We start from the raw sequence: 14,265 nt of genomic DNA on the forward strand, positions 1-14,265 counted from the left end.
GATTTTTATCGTCCCCCCCCCCCCCCCCCCCCCCCAAAAAAAAAAAAAAGCTCAGGATGATTTAAGCAGAATAAAATAGCAACAGAATAAATATTAAAATAAGAGTATACAACACAACAACATTCTCAAGTAAAAGACTCCCAAATTTAAAAGCAGTCTATCCTATTATGGTCCCCTGCCTCTGACCAAGGACAGTATTCCCCACTTCCCAACTAACTTTGCTTCCCAATACCTCCATAAAAGATAACATTTGGGAAGGAGGCAGTTTTGTGCTCCACAGTTTGTAAAGGACTTGGAGAAGTTACAGGGGGTCCAGAGGTGGATGACAAAAATGATAAAAGAGATGGAAGACAAGTCATACAAGGAAAAGTTGAAGGAAATGCATTTGCAGCTTGAGGAAAAGGTGTGTAAGTAGAGACGTGATAGCGGTCCTCAAATATCTGAAGGGGTATCAGAAAGAAGAGGGAAGAAACACCTTTTCTCCCTTTCTGCAGAGGGCAGAATGTGGAGCAATGCCTTTTAAGTTCAAGAAAGTAGGTTTAGACTGGATATCAAGAAAAACTTCATTGTTGTAACAGTGAGGCAATGGCATAGACTGCCTAAGAAAGCTGTGGACTGTCCATTATTGGAGATGTTCAACAAAAGGTTGGACCACCATGCCTATGCTCAACTATGGATATTTCTCAGGCTTTGGGGCTTTGCTGGTTGCCACGTCAGGCTGGGAAAGATTTTTTTTTTTCCTCTCCTGTTGCTACATGGGTTGCTGGCTGCAACCAAGGCTAGGGTTTTTGACTGGGGTGTGCCAGTGCTCTTAAACCTAGAGGTTTTTATAGAGGGCCCTGCTCCTCTGCTTGGGGTCAGACTGATCACCATATCTGAGGTCAGGAAGGAATTTTATCCCATGGTCATATTAGGATGAACTGTGAAGGTTTGTGCCTTCCTCTGGGGGGGGGGGGGGGGAATCCCTCTTTCTTCAATGTTTTAAGCGTATTTTAAAAGCCCTTGCAGCTACAGGATATTGTCCACCATTGTCCCCCTGCCTTACTTGTGGTAGATTAGGGTGTTATGTATTGTGCTTGCATCAGGGTTGACTGTGTAATTTTACAAATAGGTTAGACCATGGATTTGTATTAGAGGGAGGATCATCCATAGCCAAATCATCCATCAGGGGGTTGGATTAGATAACCTCTGAAGATCCCTTTCCCTACCTTTTGATGATTCTATGAGAGAAGCAGCTAGGATGGAAAAAGTCAAGAATAAAATTGAAAGTGAAATTCCAAATAGGGATATGTTGAAGGAGTATGTACTGTACATCACTTTACAGTGTGCTCTTTATACTACCCAGTAGCCATCCTTTATGCATGCAGTATGAAAGCAGTAGAATTGTATGTTGTATCCCAAAAGTCTTGTTTTCTGTGCACCATGCAGTGGCAAATTCTATAATATAACCAGGAGTCCTTGAGCTTAACAGATACATCAATTAACATCCTCCTCCTAAATTTATACAACTATAATTTTAAGAGCCAGTCAGTAAAATATTTAAACAGTAATTTTTTGACTCTGTGTACATATAAGTGCTGAAAAAGAGGGGATTATCTCCTAAATGTAATGTAGCACAAGAAAGGTGAGTGTGCAGGACCCTCAAGGAAAGAGAATAAGTTAAAACATTTCCAATGAATTTAACTTTATAATTCTATATATCACTTTCAGTGCTTTTAATTAATGAAGACTGAGAAATTGCCAGACCTTTTAGAGCAGTCTTTAAAGCAGAAGCACTGGTTTTGACCTTTCAGTTCCTGTGGGCTCAGCAAAAGATTGCTGATTAATGTCACATCTTAAACTGTGTCAGCTGAGCTGTTCGTTTCCTGTTTTAATAAACAGCCCCATTTCTAATGCAGCAGAATTGGACATGAAATATTCTTTATGTTTTTGATAGCCACAAGGTATTTATAATAGTATCTGTATTAGTAGTTCAAAGCTTAGTAGATTCTAAACATAAATGTGTTTTAAACATTTCACTGTTTGGTTTTAATGGCCAAATCAGGATACCTGCTGTCAAGTCACTATGTTGTTTGAAACTTATTGTAGGATACCCAACACACATACTTTGACAGAATCAAGTGTTAAAGATGCAAGGCATATAAGAAATAAAAAAAATCCTTTTTCAGGAAGCTTATTTAGTATTTTAAGTAACCATAAATATTAATATTTTAATGCCATAATTTATCGTAATAATCAGATAGGGTAAGATCTATGAGGCAGGGGATCAATTTCAGTCTGATGTGGCAGAATACCCCTCTGAATGGGAGACAATAAAGAAATGTGACCTGAATTGAATAAAATTGAGATACACAAGTAATTAATAAAGCATGGAGTCTATTAGAAATAAGGTAGACTTCTGTAAATGTATATATTCTCTGGGAGAGAGAGATATACATATGGGAGAGACAGATGTACAAAATTTTAAAACTCAAGGTAAGAATTGTATTCAATGTGTAAACAATATGATGATTAATGAAGTACATTGCAGTAATATTGGATAGTTAAACTTGCTGGAAATTTTCCATACTTCCCTTCCCTAGCTAAGAATCTGTTCCTCTACAGATAGGACTGTCCTGCAAGAGATTTGATTTATTAGTGTCAGGACTTGCAATATATATTTAAATACTTGTTAATTAATGAAAACATCACAATTTAGAATTGTCACCACGGCTGTCACCATCATCTTTGTTCAACTCACAACTGATCCATATTGTCCTTGGAGTTGAAATAAATACAGGATGATCTGCTTGCCGTTTCATTATATCATGCAAAAAATGAACAATGGACACTGACAGGCTTTCTAATGGATTGGTAAACTAGTTGGCCAAGTTCATGAAACCCTTACATTTAACTTCGAAGGCACTTCTCTGTGATAAACACAACAACTGATCAATTCCAAAATACAGGAATGTTTCAAGTATGAATGGGAAGAACCAAATTTATTTAGGCAAAAATCAGAATGGCATCTGGTTAGCAGAGTCCTGGGTTCAGCGACCTTTGTAATCCTGTATAGATCAATGCATTTCTTGATGGCAGAAATTAACTTGTTTCTGCTTAACTGTTTCTTTTAGCTTAGCACATGCTCTAATTGAGTTTAAAATATTGGATACTTTTGAAAGGGGAGGGGAAAAAAGAAAAGAAAGAAGAATAGAAATGGTAGGGAATGAAAACAGGGTGCACAGAGACTTCACCCTCAATAGGAGGAGAATGAAAGGACTGTGCCATGTTGAAGGTGAGTAGTATGAGCAGAATACAAACAAGCACCCTGACATAAAAGTCAGGGGCACACAACCCTTGCCAGAATATGGGGCATGAAAAACCCTAGGGGACAGGGACATTGGAAAGAGAAGACGTACATCCTCTGGGGAAAAATAGGACATATTTAGAGAGCGAAGGGAAAACGGAGAGGGGGACAATGGTAGAGGGCTCATGGCATGGAGGCTAAATATGGCAGTGAAAGACAAGAGAAGAAGAGGCTCTGCTGTATGAGGTAAACTTAGGCTATGAAAATAACAGTGTGTATAGTCTTTTACTTCCTTGTGTCCAAATTGATGCATCAAATAGGGGAATATTCCAATTATTTTATTTGTGATCTGTGCTCTTGAACAGTTTAGTGCTGCGTTTGGTGGTCTCCCATTTTAATACCACCATTTTGAGGGTTTCTAGTGCTTAAAGAGCTAGAATCATTGCTCATGAGGATACAAGAAACTAAATAAATGTTATATATTAAACTATATGAGAAATAATAATAAAATCCTACCATGCTGACTCTGCCTTGAGAATAAAGTTAAATGGTGCAATGTAAAGCTTTGTTTCAACATCTGACAGACGTGCTTTGCATTCTAATACATAATGTCTGAAGACTGTGCTTGAAAGAGTGCCTTTTCCAAGCCACTTCCTATTTGTAGCAGAATAGAGCAGCTGATTTCTAGAGCAAAAACCTCCTCAAGGACTCAATTCAACAGTGCAAATTAAGCATTAAGCAAATATAGTATTGCACCTGCTGACTTCTTATCAACCAAACAGTAAACCAGATTGCTCAGAAATTGTGTGGATTTACAGTTTAAAGTGATAAGTGGTAGGAAGTTTGCTTTATGGGGTCCAGTTCTGATGTCCCCCATATTTGTATGCATGCTAGTTTAAAAGAGTTATAATCATATGTATAAATCTTTGGGCTCAACTATCCAAGAGTCCCTTACATTTTTCTTGCAGTTCATGTATGTTTTCAAGGGGGTACAAATACAATCTTGTTCTCTTTGGATGCTACTTCTATATTCAGGGCTGGAATAGATAGCCTTAGAATCTTGCACACAACTACCCAGAAAACTTGAAATTAGATTAATTCAAACCCCAAAAAGCAGCTATAAATTCTCACTTAGCTAATGAAACAGTTACAGCTGCACTTCTCCCCTGCACTGTTAATAACTCCCTGGTGACTTTGCACATTTGCTATTTAGGGGGGGAAATTAAATATGAAATCATAAGGGCCAGATGTTGCTCTGTAGGAGTATTGGAGTCAAGGATGTGCGCAGAATACATGTAGCACAATAGGCACCACACTTGCTGTGCCTTACCGAAGACCTTCCTGATGCACACCTGAGGTTTTACTGTAGTATTTAATGTTTATAGGAGAAGGGATCAGGGAGAGTAAAGGTGAAAATGTATGCTTCTCATTCAGCATCAGTAAATAGTGTGTATAGTGTTTTGAATAGCTGATAAATGCATAGTAAACTTAAAATATCTAAAATAAAAACATCTAGACAAAAACATAATTCATTTTTCCTTCTTTACATGCTATTTTTCCTCATAGCAGCAGACATATAAAAATGTAAAGAGTAAATCATATGTCAGATGAAGAAAGAGCTGTATTCCACTATAAAAATAGTACTGTGGAAGCATCTCTCCATTGCTGTAATGCTGCAACTGCTTCAGTGCACAATACATCTGCCAGAGAAAGAGAGGTACTAGCACAAAGCAGTGGCAGCTATCTGCCTTTTTCCTTGTGACTGAAGAAAAAGGAGTTTTGACTTTCTTGTCAAAATCCTGCAAATGAACAGTAGGAAGGGCACCACACACCTTTGCTGGGTTATACTGAGCCAATAAAAAATATGATTAATATGAAAATAAAAAGCATATCCTTTTTTTTCCCTTTCCATGATTTCACACTTAGCCTATGAGGCTCTTGCATTGGTCATATGCAATATAGCATTTACCCATTTAGAAAGCAGTAAATAGAATAATTTTACACCCTCACTTACTACTGCAAACAGCATTCCTGCAGGCAAAGCAATATTGGGCTTCAGTAGCTGTACAGTATGAAAGTTAGGTTGATGAGAGCACTAATGCTTAAAAAACTTTCATTTTTTACTCTGTGCAAAATGTCTTACCCGGTGACAAAATTGGTCAGCACCATTTCACCAGGACTTTATGTTCTTAGGTTAGTGATGCTTCCCTTTCGCCTTTTTTTTCCATTTGTATTAGCACCCAGAGATCCTATTCAACTCTCATTGGTGAACTCTATTGTGCTTGTGTCTCTACAAGTGCATAGAGTTACTCAGTTCCAGCCTTTAACAGAATACGAGGAATGCAAAAGATGCTGGCAGTTAGAAAAAAAGCCATGTAATCTAAAAGCTGAAGCTAAATATTTTGTGTATCTTGCTAGTTTGAGGGGTGGAAGGGTTAAACATTTGTTTATATATTTATTATAGTTAGCTTGAAGGGCTCTTTGGGGATTCTTCAGGGATTCATATAAAGAATAGCTAGAGAGGGAAATGAAGAAATCAATGCCTGGGCTGCCTAGAAGGGCAGGGAGGGCCTGGTCAGAGGCTGTGTGCTGTTGTTGTTAGCGTGTGGGATCTGGGCTGTTGCAGGGAGGGGGGAGGGGTTGCTTACTGGCCCACAGCAGCTCCCCAGAACTGCCTATATGACATGTAGGTAAAAATAATTGCCTGCCCCTGCCATAGTACATATGCCACATGTGGTTCTGGCAGCCTCTGTATGTAGCATGAAACAGATCAGGGACAGGACAGACCACACACCTGCACATAGGGCAGGAAGCAGAAAGCAGAGCAGCAGATCAGGCAGGAGAAGGGGATCCAAGTGACACTCAGGCTGCTGCAAGGTTCATCTGTGGCATGCCTGCTGAAACGGTTAGTCCCCACTCAGCTTAACTCACAAGCAAACTATAGATGCCCTGTTTTCACTAGTAATTACTATGTAGTAGCCAGTGTAGTAAGAACAGGCTTATTTTTCTAATTAAGATGTTCCCTATTAAGGGAAGAGAGCAAGGAAGTGCTGGAACAAATTTACACAAGAGGTTTTGGCATTTAAATTGGTATGAAGAAACTAGTAAAAAAGTGGCAAAATAAGATGCAAAGATATAATCTAAAAGTGTTTTAAATGCATGTTTTCTGACTGCAATGTGGAAGTTCTCTTCCCATAATTCTGCTGCCTGAAGAGTTGAGCTTCATGTATTCAAAGGGCTTTTTCCTTCTATTACTCTGAAGAGGAGCAACTGTTTTCTCCTTTGCTGTTGTTAAAAGTCTTTGTTAGTAACTTTGCTTCCCAATTCATTACTGCAGTCATGTTTTCCAAGCCTGGTATAGGAGATAAACCCTTTGCAAATGAAGACAGCATCCATTTTCCTTGCACCTCAGGCCACACAGAATTGATTGGGGTAATAAAATGACAGCACCTTGTAATATACTGACGGCTCTTTAATTTGAAAACTAGTTCCAGCCTGATTCAAAGCTTGTTTAAAGCTAATTTATGGCTTGCGTAATTTTCAGCTGGACCAAGGTAAAGGATGATGTATGAAAACTGATACGAAGTTAGTGTAATATATTCAAACCTGTCATGCTGAACTTGGGAACTTTGGGGTTTTTTGTTTGTTTGTTCTCATTTGTTTGTTTTTTAAGTAGCAGTACTAGGAAAATAATTTGCTTCACATAAATATCATTGTTTAAATTTCTCATCATCTTGTCTCAGATGTTACTTCATATGCTTTCTGTATATCTAAACAATGTAGCGTAAGTGTGCATTTATATTATGCTTTGAACAGTCTTCATTTTTTTGTTAAAATTAAAGGGCATCTGCAACTTCGCTGTACAGCTAAACAGCTGCTGTGACTTAGACTGGGAGACGGTTATGATATGTTTTCAAGTCATATTTGAAGTTGTCAGTTTTTTTTAAATAAAATCTGTTTTGTTGTCCAGGGAAGAAAATTTTAGGTGCTCTATTTCAATTTTGTGCGTGCACACACGTCTACTCGTAAAAAAATATATACACCTAAGTTGTATGAAGTAAAATTTGGGGGCTTTTAAAACTTCTTTGTAACGTTCATGAGCATATAGATGTGTATATGTGAGAGGAGTTTTACAAAATTCTGTGCTCATGAATTTTAGAAATTATTTTTGAAAAAAATAGCCCCCAGATTTGGCCTACAACACTATTATGAAACAAGGAATGTTCTCTTCGCTTATATCTATTTTTTTCCTCCTTAAATCTCTCACTTTTAGATGGTCCACCCACAATTCACATCTATTTTAGAAATCTGTTATTTCTACATGCAGTTCAAATGTATGTGTGCACAGTAGAGAAGAAAATTAAAAGGAGCCATGTTGAAATGAACGCTGTCACATTAAAAAGCTAACAGAAAATTGTGCCAAATATGAGAAATCTATGGGCTGTAATGAACTAATATTTTAATTTTTTCTGAGTGTTTTATATTAGAGGTTAAATAAAATAACCAAAAATGATTTGGCTCTTATCCAAAAACCATATAAGTATTTATCGACACTTTACACAAGAATCTTTGGCCAATTTTGGCCAGCTGTTGGTTTGTATTTTTCAAGGATTGAAATTGAAAGTTGTTTCATATTGCATCTTCTGTGTGACTGCCTATGGAAATTTGCTTTCAGTAGTCTTAATTTCAGCTACTGTCCTACTAGTATTATTTTAATTTTCATGAGCACTACGGTCACATAAAAGCACTAGAATGGAAAGTGAGACCATCATAGAAAATTAGGTTTGGCAGCAGGTCATCTAGTCCAGTGGTTCTCAACCTTTTTTGTACCAGGACCTGTTTGTAAACATTGATTGGCCAGTCCTGACCTAGTAAATAATTTAAGCAGCTAGCCTTATGTTAGCCTGCAAGGCAAAACCTATGGTTTCCCACATTTTTCTCCTTTAAAAGAGAAAATCAGTGATTTTTTTTCTATGGTTTTTCTGTGATTTTTCACAACCCTTTCTTATATTCTTGCACCACACATGTTGAGAAATGCTGATCTAGTTCAATCTCCTGCTCTCTGGGTAGCTTGTTCCAGTGCTTTACTACCCTCCTAGTGAGGAAGTTCTTCCTCATATCTAACCTAAACTTCCCTTGGTGCAACTTGAGACCATTGCCCCCTGTTCTGTTATCTAGCACTGGTGAGAACAGTCTACCTCAGTGGTTCTGAACTGGGGGTACATGTACCCCCAGAGGGTATGTGAGATATATTTCATACATTTCTAACAGGTCGAAGGGCCTAAAAAATTAATTTCCCATTGAAAGGGGGTACATGAAGTCTCACTCTGAGACCAAGGGATACATCTACTGAAAAAGGTTCAGAGCTGCTGATCTAGCTCTATCCTCTTTGTAGCCACCCTTCAAGAAGCTGAAGGCTGCTATTAAATCTCCTCTCAGTCTTCTCTTCTGCAGACTAAATAAGCCCAGTTCCCTCAGCCTCTCCTCACAAGTCATGTGTCCAGCCCCCTAAACATTTTCATTGTCCTCTGCTGGACTCTTTCCAGTTTGTCCACCTCCTTTCCACAGTGGGGAGACCCAAAACTGGACACAGCACTCCAGATGTGGCCTCACTAATAGAGGGGAAGAATCAGTTCCCTCAGTCTGCTGCCAACACTCCTACTAATCTAACCCAGCATGCTGTTAGCCTTCATCGCAACAAGGACACACTTTTGGTTCATATCCAGCTCATTGTCCATTGTAACCCCCAGGTCCTTTACTTCAGAGCTGCTGCTTAGCTGGTCAGTCCCAGTCTGTACCCATGCATGGTTTTGTTCCTTCCTAAGTGCAGGCCTTTACACTTGTTCTTACTTCATGAGATTTCTTTTGGTTAATCCTCCAATTTGTCTAAGTATCTGTGAACCCTAGCCCTACCCACTAGTGTATCTACTACTCCCCCCAGCTTGATGTCATCTGCAGACTTGCTGAGGGTGCTTTCCATCCCATCTTCCAGATCATTGATAGTAATCTTCTGTATGTGTACATTGAATGGTCCCCTGTATATCAAAGAGAGCAGTCGCACCAATGTTGCTGTCTGGGGAGGCTTGTAGCAAGGTCAGATTATTGCAGTAGTTCTGTATTTTTAACTTGGGCACTGTTAATATTACCCCTTGTTTGTTTTCAAAATGAAATTACCGAGTTGCCACAAATTGTGTGCATGTGGCATTTACATTCCTGTAAAAGTGACTATTTTTTCAGTAAACTGGAAGCTCTGCTTCTTTAACAGTGATTTCTCCTTATAATTTATTCATTAATTTAATAAATACTGTGGTCCATTAGGAAGATATATTATGGCTTCAGAATGCAGATATATGGCCCTCCACATGTTGGTCAGAAAATTAAATGGTACTTTAATGAAACAAGAAGGCTTAAACAACAAAATGGGTATGTATAAAATAATTTGCATGATAAAGGCTTGCAAATAGTTGCACAGTTCTGGGGGAGGGGGTGTTTTTGTTTGTTTTTCTATCCTTCAAAGGATACAGATGAAAACTACCTTGGTACCATCTAAAAATTAGCAATTTAGTTTCTCTGCAACTTTAGAACCCTGGAATTCATCCCCTGCAGGGCTGAGGGACAAGTACCTTTATAAGAGGTTCTTATATTGCTATAAACTCTTAATAATCCCTCTTGGCAAACAGTGGACAAACACAACAGGAACTTAGAAGAATGAAGGTTTCTTGCGTTAGAGTTTAACTGACAAAGCTGTCTCAGCTACAAGTTATGTCTCTACTATAGATAGTGTGATGAAAAGAAGTAACTAGGGCATGTCTGCCTAAGAGAGGAAAATAACTTTTATATGCTTATTTTCTGAATGTATCTAACATTAGTTACCTTGAGCAGAGGATGGGCCTGTATGTGTCCATCTCATTTCCATGCAAATCAAAAGAAGTTCATTAAATAAAGTTGATACAGGAGGGGGTCCCAGTTGAAATGCAGGGTTTTTTTAGAGGTTTGTTGTGGAGGTTACCTGACGGACATTCATGCACTACATACAGGACAATCATGTGCTTTAACTTCTCACTCACAATAACTACAGTCTAGTTAAGAGCTTTATTGCTGGTTCTGTATTTAGTCTTCATGATACTGGAGCTGTTGGAAAGAGAAGTTTTGCAAAATTAATCTGGAGTGTTGTGGGTATCAATAGTAAGAAAAGGAGGTAAGAAATTTCTTGATAGAAATTCTACGTTTTGCCATCTTTTCAATAGAAAGGGGTTTTTTAAGGTCAAATAGTTATGATTCTGATACAACACTTTCAGATTTATTTTCACACTCGGGCTTTGGCAACCATAAGGTGTATCACCCCAAAATTCGGACCAGAGCTATTGCTTAGTCATATTGTAGCTTAACACTGGTGAGAAGCCCTGATGAAAGGTTTCTGCACCTTTTGACATTTTTACTATTGTGTCAGGTAAACATTAACAAGAGCAGTATCCCACATGATAATTTGCATTATGTATGAGTAACCCAGCTAACCTAAAGGAGTCAGCATGAGCACAGTATGAACTGCTACATTCTGGCATCATAGGACAGTCGGGGTTTTGTGACAGAACTGTAGGAATTTCTATCACTCTTATGTGACTGTTTCTTGTCCCTATCTCTTTCCACTAGTCAAGGAAGTTATTCTGTTGTGCTACAGAAGCAAGAAAAGAAAAACAAACTGTGCTGTAGATACTTATCTTTTTAGTTTGTTCATTTCTAGAGTGTTTTGGCTATGCTTCTACTGAAACTCCTCAAGCAGTTGAGTGCAGTAGGTAGAGATAACTCTGCTTTTATGTGAATCACAAAAATACTTGAACTGGAAGGGCTTCTGTCACGGTATTGTAATTATTAAACTCAGAGGCCTGCATTCTTTACATGAATTCAACAGACATATTAAATTATTCTACCTTCCAGTCCCAAAGGAATCCTTCAGGCTGTCCAACCATATAACATGTCTTCTATTCATTCCTTCTCACCTAATTATTCATTGGTCTTCCTTAGGCTTCCCCATGATGCAGTGTGCTGGTCTTGTTACTCTAACCAGGGCACTAAAATCAATTTGAAATTAACTGATGTAAACTTACCAAAATAGTACTAAATTCAGTTTTTCTTTTGTCTTCTGTTTGCTAGCTATAAGGATCTGAATAGTGTTACCCAACTATTTGAAGAGAAACAAAAGGAACAACAACAAAGGAAATGATCCTTAGAGTAGTTGCAACATATAAATGGCCCAATTGGAAGCATAACAATGGAACAGTTATGAACAAAAATGTGTATGGAATTCAGAGCCTCAGACCCTTTACTCTGTCTTTTGAATAAATAGGTGAAAGCAAACATATAAATAGCAAACACTTTATTTTATAAACCTAAAACTTGAATTTTTTTTGAGGTCATTATGTTAGAAAAACTTAATAACAAGCTTTTCAGCTTGAAGTTTCCAAGAGTACACTGTTTGATTTCCCTGACTAGAGAAAAGGAAAGTGATACATCAAAAGCATGTATTCTGCATTCTGTATAATAACATGTAAAATAACTTTTATAATGAGCATTACAACAAGTTCGCGGTAGGATTAGCACAGATTAACAGATTGGTTCCATATTGTCAAACACTGAAGTGTAGTTATCAAGCCCACAATAATCAAAAAGTGTTATTTGTATGCCTTTAATTTTGGCCCATCTTTTGTAATTTTGACCAAGCTAATATAAACAAATCCAGTGAAGGGTCAACATAAAGTAATTTAGAACATAAAATACAAACTGCCTAAGAGTTACATCCCTTATGTGATGATATTTTGCTGTAGTGTTAGACCTGCCAGCAGATTCAGGAAAAGCTTTACCCAGATTCTATACTAGGTGATTGTACAATGAGCCACAAAATAGATTGACATCTATTTACATGCAATAAATTATATTATAAAAAAATTGTTGAATTGATTGTACATTTGAAAGCATTAATTGAAAATGAAAGGGAGAATGAAATGGGCCAAATTCTGTTTTTAAGTATCCCTGAGTTTGCAAGTATGCATTGAACCATATGTGAACCTCGTATAATTTAGTAAAGTTCCAAAGAACCTAAGTTCATCTATAGGGAGTGCCATACTGGGTCAGTATCCTGTCTCATACTGGTAGAAGTGGATGCTATAGAGGGAGAGCATTAAATTGGATCTCTCTAGGGTGACCTATCCACTGTTCCCTGACATCCACCTTTTACTGGGTTAGAGGTGCCAGAAGAAATGTTTCCAACTCCAGTTTTCAATGGAGTGAATTTTATAGTAGGATTTTTTTGTTTGTTTGTTTTGCTGTGAAGTGGCGTGCAGGACAAGTTTAACATGTATGCTGACAGTATGTAGCAGGGAAAGTACCAAACAAGACTGTGAGGCATGGGGAAGATGGGTCAAGCCCGTTATATTTTACACTTACCTGATAATACTGTTCTTGCTACAGTACTTTCTTCTCCTAGGTTTTAAGTTAATTTGCATATACAAGATAATTTAAATCAGTCCAAATGATACTGTTTTGCCACAAAACATCAGTTTAAGACTAACCCTAACCCTGTGTGCAGCTCTAGCTCTCACTGCGAATTGCCTTGCATCTGAATTTGTGCTAAATACCAATATTTTGACACACAAAGTTGACCCATAAAATTGGGTTGTATTCGTTCTTTAATGTTATTTGCTGACTTATATACTTACAACTAGTAGTATATTAATCTGTGTTTAATATCTAATGTAATTGATTTTAAAATAATAGAAGAACATAGATTGCTAGCAGTAAATTTTCTGTATATATAAGGCTCCAAATATATGGCATACATATACCTTACACTAAGTTCTGTATCTTCTGGTATCTTCCCCCACATTCCCAATCCACAGAATAACTGTTACTTATTTGTGTTTCCAAGGGATAGTTACAAGGTAGAAGACACCAGAGTTGAGGATAACCTTCAGAGAATATGTAAATATCCTAGATGTGAGAGTATATAATACCAACAGGTACAGAGAACATGTGTGATAATATTAGGGCAGTCACATAAATAAGATGTGAGACGCGAATATTAGCTGTCAGTTCTTACAGAGGAAGCTAGAAGTCAGGGTTCTGACAAATACTAAATTCTTGAACAGACAGCAAACAGGCATGTAACCAACATCAAATGACCCCCCCCCCACCCTCATTCTCACCCCCATCCCACTTCACTTCATATACAAAGATGTCTTTTATAGGTCCCTCCATTTTTGGAATTTTGCAAAAGCTTTACAGTCCTAGGCCTATTTTATTTTTTTTTAACTATAATTATTCCTTGGGTAGACTTTCCTCCAGAAGATTAGCCACTAGAGCAATTTAACCTGCCATCCGATTTTATTTTTTTACTTTTACAAAAAAAAGCACTAAGATCATTTCTATCATTTTCCAATGCACCATTTGGAAATACATTTGGATGTACATTCTCTGCTAAGCAGAAATACCTGTCAGATTTTGTTTGCCACCTTATAATTATTGAAGCCTAACCATTAAAGTAATACTGAACTTATTATCCCCAGATCTCAGATCTTGGAATCATCAAATCATAGAAAATGAGGGTTGGATGGGACCTCAGGAGGTTATCTAGTCCAGCCCCCTGCCCAAAGCAGGGCCAGCCCTAACTAGATCATCCCAGCCAAAGCTTTGTCTAGCTGGGTCTTAAAAACCTTCAAGGATGGAGATTTTGCAACCTCTCCGTTCACTCACAGCTGGTTGCAGCGTTGTGTCCTTACTTATTCATATTTGAAGAAAGTTCTTTTCCCTTTGCTAAATTTGGAAACTAAGGCATAATACTTAACACTTGTAGGGTACTTTATATTTTCAAATACTACATAAAAGTTATTGATTCTCACAATACTAGTGTGAGGAAAGTATGCAGTTATCCCCAATTTATAGGTGGAAAAATTGAAACAGAGGTTATGTGGCTTGCCCAGGACAAA

General features: G+C 37.7%; 1 protein-coding gene across 3 annotated transcripts in view; it reads left to right on the top strand.

The window, feature by feature from the left end:
* PHF14 (PHD finger protein 14) overlaps window positions 1-14,265 on the top strand; it is a 364,911-nt gene that overhangs the window by 270,818 nt on the left and 79,828 nt on the right. The window lies entirely within an intron of this gene.

This window comes from Gavialis gangeticus, unplaced genomic scaffold, assembly GCF_001723915.1.
Source record: "Gavialis gangeticus isolate Ggan-Ray unplaced genomic scaffold, GavGan_comp1, whole genome shotgun sequence".
Lineage (NCBI taxonomy): Eukaryota > Metazoa > Chordata > Crocodylia > Gavialidae > Gavialis > Gavialis gangeticus.